Source organism: Trichosurus vulpecula, chromosome 1 (genome assembly GCF_011100635.1).
Source record: "Trichosurus vulpecula isolate mTriVul1 chromosome 1, mTriVul1.pri, whole genome shotgun sequence".
Taxonomy (NCBI): domain Eukaryota; kingdom Metazoa; phylum Chordata; class Mammalia; order Diprotodontia; family Phalangeridae; genus Trichosurus; species Trichosurus vulpecula.
The window spans coordinates 366,218,155-366,229,341 of NC_050573.1; the positions used below are offsets into that span (position 1 = coordinate 366,218,155).

Here is an 11,187-nt window from a genome sequence, read left to right on the forward strand (position 1 = left end):
GGGAGAAAATCTTTGCAACTAGTATCTCTGATAAAGGCCTCATCTCTAAAATATACAGGGAACTAAGCCAAATATATAGGAATACAAGCCATTCCCCAATTGAGAAATGGTCAAAGGATATGAACAGGCAGTTTTCAGAGGAAGAAATTAAAGCTATCTACAGGCATATGGAAAAATGCTCTGGATCTCTGCTGATTAGAGAAATGCAAATCAAAACAACTCTTAGATACCACATCTCTCCTGTCAGATTGGCTAAAATAACAAATCAGGAGAATGATAAATGCTGGAAAGGATGTGGGGAAATTGGAACATTGTTGCATTGCTGGTGGAGTTGTGAGCTGATCCAGCCATTTTGGAGGGCGGTGTGGAACTATGCCCAAATGGCTATAGAAATGTTCATACCCTTTGACCCAGTAATACCACTTCTAGGGTTGTATCCCAAAGAAATCACGCAAGCGGGAAAAGGACCCATATGTACAAGAATATTTATAGCAGCTCTCTTTGTGGTAGCCAAGAATTGGAAAGCAAAGGGATGCCCATCAATTGGGGAATGGCTGAACAAGCTGTGGTATATGAAGGTGATGGAATACTATTGTGCCATAAGAAATGGGGATGATGCAGACTACATAACAACCTGGAAAAACCTACACGACATAATGCTGAGTGAGCGGAGCAGAGCCAGGAGAACGTTGTGCACAGCCACAGATATGTGGATTCCGTGAGGACCAACCCTGACATACTGCGCTTTTCTCAGCAACCTAAAGGGCAAGGACAACTCCAGGGGACTCACGATGGAGAATGCTATCTTCATTCAGAGAAAGAACTGCGAAGTTTGAATACAGACTGAGGCACACTACATGCTCGCCTTTTCTGCTTCTCTTTTGTTTTTGTTTTTGGGTTTTTTTTTTTTTGGTTCTGTTTCTTCTTTCTCATGATTCATTCCATTGGTCAAAATTCTTCTCCACGACCTGACTAGAGCATAAATTAATTCAATGCGAAGTTATACATGACAGTTATATGGGACTTCATGCCGTCTTGGGGAGGGAGGGGGAGGGAGGGGAGAAAAACTGGAACTCAAAACTATGTAGAACCGTGTGTGGTAAACTAAAAATAAATAAAGAAATTTAAAAATAAATAAATAAATTAATTAATTAATAATGCCTTTATAAATTAAAAAAAAAATAAAAGTTATCCTCTCAGTTCATTTATTTGCCTTTCCACAGAAAACTTATGAGCCAACCTATTTATTCACAACTTTTTTTTCTTTTTTGGATTCATTTATAGCCAGAATGTCAAGACTGATATGATTCACTTTCTGTGGTAGTTATTGGCCACAGATCTCACACTGAGAGCACCAACAGCCAAGTTAAAATGTAGAGATGGTCTAAATATTCTGTGATTCTTAATGCCCTCTGCTCTCTTTTCAAATGCTATGCCACCTTCCATGCAGAATGGAAAGAAAATACACAGAAAAGAGAGCCAATCTGCATTTTTCATTGCTTCATGGGTTGCCATAGCTATAGCTCATTAAAACTTTCTTCAAGAAAATAATCAGTAGGCACTGGGAATGCCAAACATTGTATAATATTACAGAAATGAAACTGGTTATCTTTTAACAGATAGAAAACAACTCGTTACTGATGTGGGAGCCATTCCTAAATCAGTTGTCTATGTAAAATAAGACCACTCAGTTGTTAGAGGAAAGGGAAAAATTCATACAAATCTTGTAGAAAAAAATAAAAATTAGGAAAAAAAGATACAGCATGCAATTAAGATTCAGACCTCTGCAACTTGTCATTTGGGAGTGTTGCCTGGACATGAGAGGTTATATGATTTGTCCAGAGTCACATAGACAGTATATGTTAGAGACAGAACGTGAACTTGGGTCCTTGTAGCTTTGAGGACAAGTCTCTAAAAACTATGTCATAGTGCCTCTCTTTGTATAAAGTGTATAATCATGTGATTGGTTTACATCAAAAAGCTTTTGTATGTTTAGTTGAGTACAAGATTAGTGTAAATCAAGAATGACAGCTAACAAAGTAAATGCAAACTAAGGGGGTACTGATCATACTGTATCTGTTACATTTTTTTCTATTATAGACATATCTTGAGAGAGAGACTGACAAACAGGAATGTGCCCAAAGGAAGGCAACCATGGTAGTAAAGGACCTAAAGATCATTTTAGAAAAAGAGAGACTACAGATATGTAATATTAAGCAGTTTAGTTTTCAAAGCTTCACTGTAGGCTTAAGTTTTGGTAATAAAGTTAATACAAGACGTCTTCTGTTAAGAAAGGTGAGCCTAGGTTTTCATCTTAGATGAACAAAGTGGAGCTCAGGTATCATATTTCAGGAAATTATAAATTAATACTGCTGACAACTCTTAGAATCAGCAGGCAAAGTGAAAATAGAAAGAATCTGCTGATCACCTCCTGAAAAAATACCCAAATAAATACTTCCATAAATGTCAGACAAAATTCACTGCTTTTAGGACAAAGATATTACTATAGGCAGTCATAATGAAAGAATTCAATTATCAAGAAGCCATAGGAAGGATCCCAGAAGACTTATACCTTCCACTATAAAGGGTAAGAGATCTTGGGGTGTGATCATCAACAAAGCCTTCAACCAAGAATAAACTATCTGGCAAAGTTAGGTATAGTCCTACAAGGGAAAAATGATTCTTAATGAAAGAGAATCTCTAAACATTCTTGATGAAACATGAGAACTGAGTAGCTGTTTTGAAATAAAAAATGCAGGAGTCAAGAGAAACAACAAATAAGCACTTAAAAAAAATTGGAAGGGAATACGTGGGAATGAAGTGTTTACATACTAATGAGGGATAAAGAACAAATTCCATTAAGAACCTATATATCTTTAAGGATAACAGATAAAGGCAAATATGATAAAGGACCCGTGATAATTTTCTTCTCTTTTGACAATCTCAGGATGACAAAAATAGGAGGAGCAGAGGACTGGACTGGACTGTGGAAGAAAGGAGAAGGATGGAAGGATAAATCAATTATCACATAATAGAGGTGTGTAAGATGAGGAATTTTTACTCAAGAAGAAAGAGGTGGGGGAATATCAAACTCAAAAGGAAAATAGGAGAGAGCAGAGACAAGACAAAATGAGAGAGGTCTTTAAGGAGGACAGCATAGGTAATGTAATAATCACAGGGCAAACCCAATGAATATCAGAGAAAGAATATGAAATTGAGATCAAGAAGAAAGGAAGAAAGAACAGAAATCTTTTGGGTAGGGGCAGTACAAGAGGAACAGAGTAGCTCTAATAAAGTAGAAATTTATAAATTCAAATTTTGTACAACTTTTTGAAAATATAGAAAAGAAGATGACCTTCCAATCTCTTTCAAAGATATAAAAATGATCAGGATAACTCAACCAGGAAGGGACAACACAGAGAAAGAAAACCATAGACCATGTCACTAATGAATAGCAATGCTATGTGTATATGTATGTGTATTTGTATGTATATGTGTGTGTATATGTAAAACAGACTATCACAACACATTATGAAAATTAAACACTATGACTAGATTAGATTTATATCAGGAATGCAGAGTTATTCAAAATAAGAAAGATTATAAATATAATTAATAATAAGTCATAAATACTATATGATTATTTCGATAATACTGAAAAGCCTTTTGAAAATATTCAACACTCATTTCCATCAAAACTCTATAAAATATGGCAATAAATGGAACTGTCCTTAACATATTAAATAATGTACATCTAAAACCAAGAATATCTATACGTCATGGAGGAAAGTTACAGATTCTTCCAAAAAAACAAAACTCAGGTACACAGCAAGGATGTCCATCATCACTACTATTATATAACATAGTCCTAGAGATGCTGACTATAGCAACAAGCCAAGAAAGAAACTGAGGGAATAAACCTAACACAATTTACTTAATTCTGAAGAAGAAATCAAATAATTAATCAAAAGAGGATGCATTTGTCAAAGTTGTAGAATAAATCCATACAAATCATCAGTATTCCTTATGTTTAAAAAAGTAGGAAGAACTAGGAAGAAAAAAAATACTACACTATTGCTAAAATTACTACAGAAGCTATAACATATTTTTGGAATCTATCTATCAAGGTATATCCAGGGAACATCTGAATAAAATAAGATCTAAATAATTGGAGAAATATTGATTGTTCAGGGGTAGTTCATGCCAATATCATAAAATTAAAATATTGCCTAAATTAATTTACTCTTTTAATTTTACCTATCAATAATGAAAATAAGATCATTAGAGGTATATATAAAAGAATAGCACCCAACATCAATCCCAAATCTAATCTTTGTTATCTTCTCTAAGGTAATGAATATGTTGCTGTCTCATGGCTCTGGAAAGAAATGGTCCTTTTCATTCCAGAATTCTTCCAATATATTTTTGACTTTACCCATCAAGGCATGTCAAATTGAATTCATTTATCTTACCAACTCTACAATCTGAGGCTCACTGAGGCAATCAGAGAGAAGATCTCGCAAGCAAATTCTGAGGATATTTTTCCAAATTCTTCACTAAGTACATTGAAATTGGACCTACCTTTAGTAGCACCATATTTAATAAGCCCAAAGCATCTACTAGGGTAAAGACTCTATATTTGACAAAAACTGAAGGGTAAACTGGAATTCAGTTTTATAGAAATTAGGCTTAGCTCAAACTTCCCACTAATATACCAAGATAAGTTCCAAATTGATACATGACATATATAATAAAACAGGACATAATAAGCAAAATAGAGGCCAGTGGGGGGGAAATAATACCTTTCTGACGTATAGATAGGGGAAAAATCCATGACCAATGGAGAGACAGGGACACAGAAGATAAAATGAATAATTTTGATTATATGAAATTAAAACGTTTGTACAATCAAAACTAATGCCATTAAAATTAGAAGTGAAATAGTCAATTGGGGAAATTACAACAAGTGTTTCTGAGAAAGGTCTTATATCCAAGATGCTTAAGATACCTATAAAAATTAATTCATAGTCCTTAAAAAATGGGGCCAAACAATTTAAAAAGGACATTTTTTTAGGTTCACTAAATTTACTTTAAAAATCATAAAATGTTTCATTACGTTCTGCACACTGCTCTGAATGGATGCCAGGGACATGTGGACTATTGATACTCTTTCTCCCCTGTCCCACCCCCCAAAAAAATTCCAGTGAAAACAAAGCAATGTGTTAATAATAGTTACAGGAGGGGAAAATTATTGTTATTATTATTTTACCACCGACAATGAACAAAAATAAAATTCACCTACTCTGCTGCTGCTTCAAAATTTCAATGTTAGTTTTCTGCACCCTTCCCCCTCCCCACCCTGTTTGTAAGGAACTAAAACATTACATCTGGTGAACAGCAAAGATTTCACTACACTTCAAATGCAGAACTCGTATGAAGTAGAGGAATGTTGACTTTTTAAACAGAAGCAGATCGAAAAAAAAGATGCATGACTCCTTCAGTTCTTCACTAGTCTTAGAAAAACTTTCCAGAATACTGCTTCACACTATAAAAAAGAAAAACTATCTTGCATTAGAATCCTTCAACATCTGCATATTGCTTTACACTGTTTTCCTGTAAATACTGTGCATTCTGTATCTGGTCCTGTGTTCCTGTAATGGTAATAATTTGATCCTCAGATCCTTCCAAAGGCTCATCAATTTTGATTGATGCTCCAGATTTATGACGTATTTGTTTGATTCACTGACTACCTTTGCCAAATCTTTGGGAATAGGTGTTGCAATGGGTCCACCAAGATCACTGTATGAGCCACGACCCCCTGCATAAGCATAATCATATCCAGAACCACCCATAAACTCATGGTACTCAACCTATGGTTCATAAGCCATCTGCCATTAGGAAGATTTCCATGTGTCTATTGCAGAGTCTCAAATCTCATCAGCACGAAAATCAACCATGCCATCATAATGGTCACGAGGTCTTCCTTCCTCTTCTGTCATAAAGCCATAAGATCTCCTCCCCTAGGTAGTGGTGGTAGAGGAAAAGGAAGATTTCGGGCTCTGCAATACCTCTGCCTCCATTTCCAGGAGGAGGTGGTGGCAGTCCTCTGCAAGGGCTCATGTCATCATAATCCCTTTTAGATGGGGGCATAGGATGCCCAACACGGCCTGGAGGTGTTCTAGCAAAGCCACCTCTTCCCTGCATTGGAAATCTGACGAAAGCATCATTGTCAATCATCAAACATCATTGTGAAATCTCTGTAGTGTAGCAACAATTCAGCTAGCAGCTGTTGTGGAGGTGAAAAACCAACACAAGCCCAACAACAAGAGTGGCCAGCACAGGTTCTTTGGATCTGATTTACTAAGGAAAGCAACGTTAAGGGATTAACAATCTTACTTTAATCCAACATTCAAGTATCATTCACTTAGTTCAGGAGGAAAAGCCAGCAACCTGAACTTCAGAGCAAACACAAACATACACAATGTTAACAGACCAAATCACAATTCATAGTTACCAAAAAGCATTGACACCTGGGTTCACCAGCCGGAGGGCTCTTAGAGCAGCTGCCCAGAGTCCCCCTCCACTCTTCCAGTGGCTGACAGCCCCCAAGGGAGAAGGCCAACCTCTGGGTTTATATATCTTATTCAGGGTCAAAGGTGAATCACACATGCCACTCACCCAGGTCACCTAAAAGCATCACAAACATGCTCCCTAAACCCAGGGGGTCTAGGCTTTGCCTTGAGGCAAGCAGGTCATCAAAGACTCCTGATTTAATTAAAGAAACAAAGGCTGGACTCATCAAGGGCACTTCATTAAATAAGTGCTAAAAGAGAAAACAGTAAACTATCCCACCTTAATTAACTTTACACATTGTTATAGGTTTCATCATAGAAATTGGAATCATAGGGTTGTTGTTCACTCCTTTGATGGGAGACTCAGATATAAGATCCAGTATGATCTTTATGCACTCCGCAACCCTATCAGGCTTTTCCCCATAAGAACAACTCTATCCGTGGAATGAGGCCAGCATTCCTGGAAAAGCTTGATAGTTGTCTGAGTGTTCTCTCGAAATTCTTTGATTTTAGCACCTTTGACCCAGACGCTGGTGAATTAACAGTCTTAACTCACAATCAAAGTTCATGCCTTTATAAGTGCTGGTAATTTAAGCATTCCACAGCGTCAGATTAGAGCGGAAGCTGGCTGGTTGCAGTGAGTGATGACGACTGCCGGCCCTTTTCCAAGGTAGGGATGATTTTCTTCAGAATTTCTCCAACTGTTTCAATACCTGCAGTGATACTCAATATGCACTCGGGACCACTGCTCTCTGGGACTGAAACACTGGCAATGTAGTCTATACGAAGTGCTTTAATATGTTTGCCTCCTTTACTAATCACTGCTCCAGCCTTCTTGCTTTGAAGCAATATGCGAAGTTCGACCATCTCTTCAGTGTTTCTAGATCTTTTAAAGGTCTGCTCCTCCTCCATATCTTCAGCAGGGCGCTTATCAAATTCACCATTGGCTTCAGTATTGGGGAAGGTCTCTTCTGGCTGCTCAGTCTTCATTTTCTCAGATTAAATGTGTAGACAATTGCACAAAGCCACCTTCTCTTCTGTGCTGCCGCTGCCCCAGTCGGTCCAAGCTAAACAGAGCTAAAAAGGAAATTTTTAAAGAAATCCAAGCTATTAATAAGCATAAGAAAAAAATTCTCCAAATCACTAATAATTAGAGAAATGCAAATTAAAATAACTCTTGAGGACCTACCTCACACTCGTCAAATTGGTAATAACAGTTGTTGGAGGGGATGTGAGAAGATAGGCATATTAATATAATTTTTGAGAGGTTGTGAAATGATTCAGACACTTTGTAAATTAATTTGGAATTGTGCACCCAAAGTTCTTAAGTTATATATAGTTTCACACAGTAATACGATTAATACGTATATAACCCAAAGGGATCAAAAAAAGAAGAAAAGGACCTATAAGTGCAAAATATTTATAATAACAATTTCAGTAAAAAAAAAAAAACCTGAAAACTAAATGGTTGCCTGAATTTGGGGAGTGGCTAAACAAATTACAGTATATTAATTTAATGGAATATTATTTCACCATAAAAAGGTTTCAGTGAAAACTTAGAGAACTGTATTACTTGATGCAGATTTAAATAAGCAGAAGCAGCAAAACAATTTATAGAATAACAAAAAATTACAAAGAAAGAAAACAAATTTTGAGAAGAGTGAGAAGATTACAATTAGAAACCAATATTCTAAAGGAAAGATGATAAAACATGTTACACATCTTCTGACAAAAAGGGGTGGTGGACTGAAGAGGAAAAACAAGGCATATTTTTAAAAGATTTATGCATATTTGTTATAAAGGCTTCCTCTTTTTTTCTTTCTTTCCTTATTTTTTTTCTTTTTTTTTTGGGGGGGGGGAGAAGGATAAATAGGAGTAGGTGGGAGTAAGAGGAAATGAATACTTGTAAATTGGGGAAAAAATCCATTTTAAAGAACAACACCTGGGCTTAAGTTCTGACTGCCTCTTGACTAGCTTTGTGAATCTTGTCAATTCACCTCTATAAGTTTCAGTTTTCTCATCTGTAAGTCAAGGACGTGCTGAAGCCAGGTCTTGCCAGTTTAAGAAAGCCCATTGTTAAATTTTGAATTTGAATATTTACACCTCCAAAGCTTCAAGTTACTACAATAATGATTTCATTAATTGTTTCATTGATTGTCAGACTTAAGAAGGTATTAATAAGATCGATGAGTTAAATTTAAAAATGTGTGAGAATACATTTTTTCCCCTTTGCAGAAACTATTGTTAAGCATTTATTAGCACTATCCTGTTTTGTTCTTTAAACATTCCTTGAATTCAACAGTAAGAAGTGCTCAGGCTCAGGGAATGAAATCATTGCTAAATAGAGGCCTGGTGACTCTAAGGCTGCTGCTGCTGCTGATAATGATGATGATAACAATAATTGGTATTTATATAGCACTTTAAGGTTTGTGAATCCATTCTCTCATTTGAGCCTCATAAAATCCCTGAATGGCAATCAAGTGGCTCAGTAGATAAAGCCCTGGACTTGGAGTCAGGAAGAGCTGATTTCCAATCTGTTCGCAGACACTTACTAGCTATGTGACCCTGGACAAGTCACTTAACCCTGTTTGCCTCAATTCCTCATCTGTAAAGTGAGCTGAGGAAGGAAATGGCATACTTCTTCAGTATCTTGACCAAGAAAACCCCAAATGGGGTCACCAAGAGTCAGACACAACTGAAACAACTTGACAACAAAAACATCCCTGATAATAGGGATAATTACAGTTAAAATGACTACCTTACAGTAATATTATAAGAAAAGTTCTTTATAAATCTTAAAGTGTTATGTCAATATGATTTTTTTTGGAGGGGCAAGGTGGAATGACTGCTGATGTACCTGATTGCCAATGAGGAAAGTCCTACCATAATTGTACATGCTCCTCATCTTAGAGTTCTGAAGAGCTCTTGGGAGCCCTAAGAGCTTATGGACTTGCCCAGGATCAAATACCTACTATGTGTTAAAACCAAGACTTGGCTCTAACTCTTCTTGACTCTGAGGCCAACTATCTATAAGGAAAGGTAGCTGGTTGGTTCAGGGAATTCTCTACCTCCTCATCTCCTGGATTCCCTGGCTTCTTTCAAGTCCTAGCTGAGATTCCACCTTCTACAAGAAGACTTTCTATACACCCTTAATACCAGTGTTTTTTCCTTCATTGTTTATCTCCAACTAATCCTGTATACGTCTTATTTGTATATGGTTTGCATGTTGTCTCTCCTCATTGACTGTGAGCTACTTGAGGGTAGGCTTTTGACTTTCTTTATACTGTATTTCCCCGCGTATAAGATGCACCTTAATTTTGGGGCCCGAAATTTGAAAAAAAAATGTATTACATAAAATTATTGAACTCAAGTTTTATTCATCTGCTCATAGCTTTCAGGCATCTTTTGGGCAAGTCTGGTGCATGTACGCATGCTTAGTCTATTCTGTTTCATGAACCTAAAGCACCAATTGTGGCCCCCTTTGAAATCAGTAACTTCTTTTTCATCATGCTGAACCATCTTTGTGGACACAGGAATTCCAATTGCCCTTTGCTCTTCAATCCATATCTTCAATTCCCCCTCCAAATCAGCCCATTTTGCTGACTTGCCTCTCATGGCCTTCTTCTGCCATGGCGTTTTCAGTAGGGTTTCTTCTTCCCGTAGCCAGTCTCGGATTCTTTTCTCAGTTGGAGGAGGACCAAACTTATGTTCAGCAGCATGATTTCTATTCATTTTTACAAACTGGATCACTTTTAACTTGAATTCAGCATTGTACAAAAATCTTTTCTGAGCCATTTCTGGGCAGAATGTGGCAAAATGTAACCTAATATACCAGTAACAAATGTGAAACAATGAGCTTGAAGACAGCAAGCTCGGAAAAAGTGGGAAATGCAAGTAAAAAAATCTACAACCACTCTATAAGATGCACCCAGTTTTTAGATCCCAAAATTTTTGGAAAAGGATGTGTCTCATACACGGAAAATGGTACATCCAGTGTTTAGTAAAATTATAGCCTGGCATGCAGGAAGAGCTTAATAAATGCTTGTTGGATGACTACAGGGAACAGAGTACTGGATTTGGAGTCAGTTACTAGGTTTAAATCCTGCCTCAGACAGTTAACAGTATGATTCTGAGCAAGCCATAATTTCTCTCAGCCTCAGTTATCTCGTCTTTAAAATGGAGAGCATAATGACAGCACTTATATCACTGGGTTGTTCCGAAGATCAAGTGAGAAAACATATTTAGATCACTATATAAATGTCAGCCATGATTATTGTGAAGGTATATTTCCTCCCAAATACAAATGGATATAAATGGTTATTACTATTATCAGTCTCCTTCCCTCCATCAGACCCAGGATGAACAAGAAAATACAAACCTAGGAAATAAGCTACTGCACTAATTGTAAAGTCTACAAAGATGGGTCTATCTGCCAGATAATGGCACTCCAGGAGATAGGAACACCATGGACAAAGATTTGGAGGATGGAATGAACATGACGTGTTCATGGGACTGTGAGAGGAAAAGCTTCACATGTGTGTTGTGGGGAGCAGAGGAGAGATACTCTTGGAGAAGGATCACAGGATATAGATTTACAGCTGAAGTATTCAACATA

General features: G+C 36.9%; 1 pseudogene; it reads right to left on the reverse strand.

Moving 5' to 3' along the window:
* Positions 1-5,506: 5,506 nt before the first annotated feature.
* On the reverse strand, positions 5,507-7,562 carry LOC118834356 (annotated as a pseudogene).
* Positions 7,563-11,187: the final 3,625 nt, after the last annotated feature.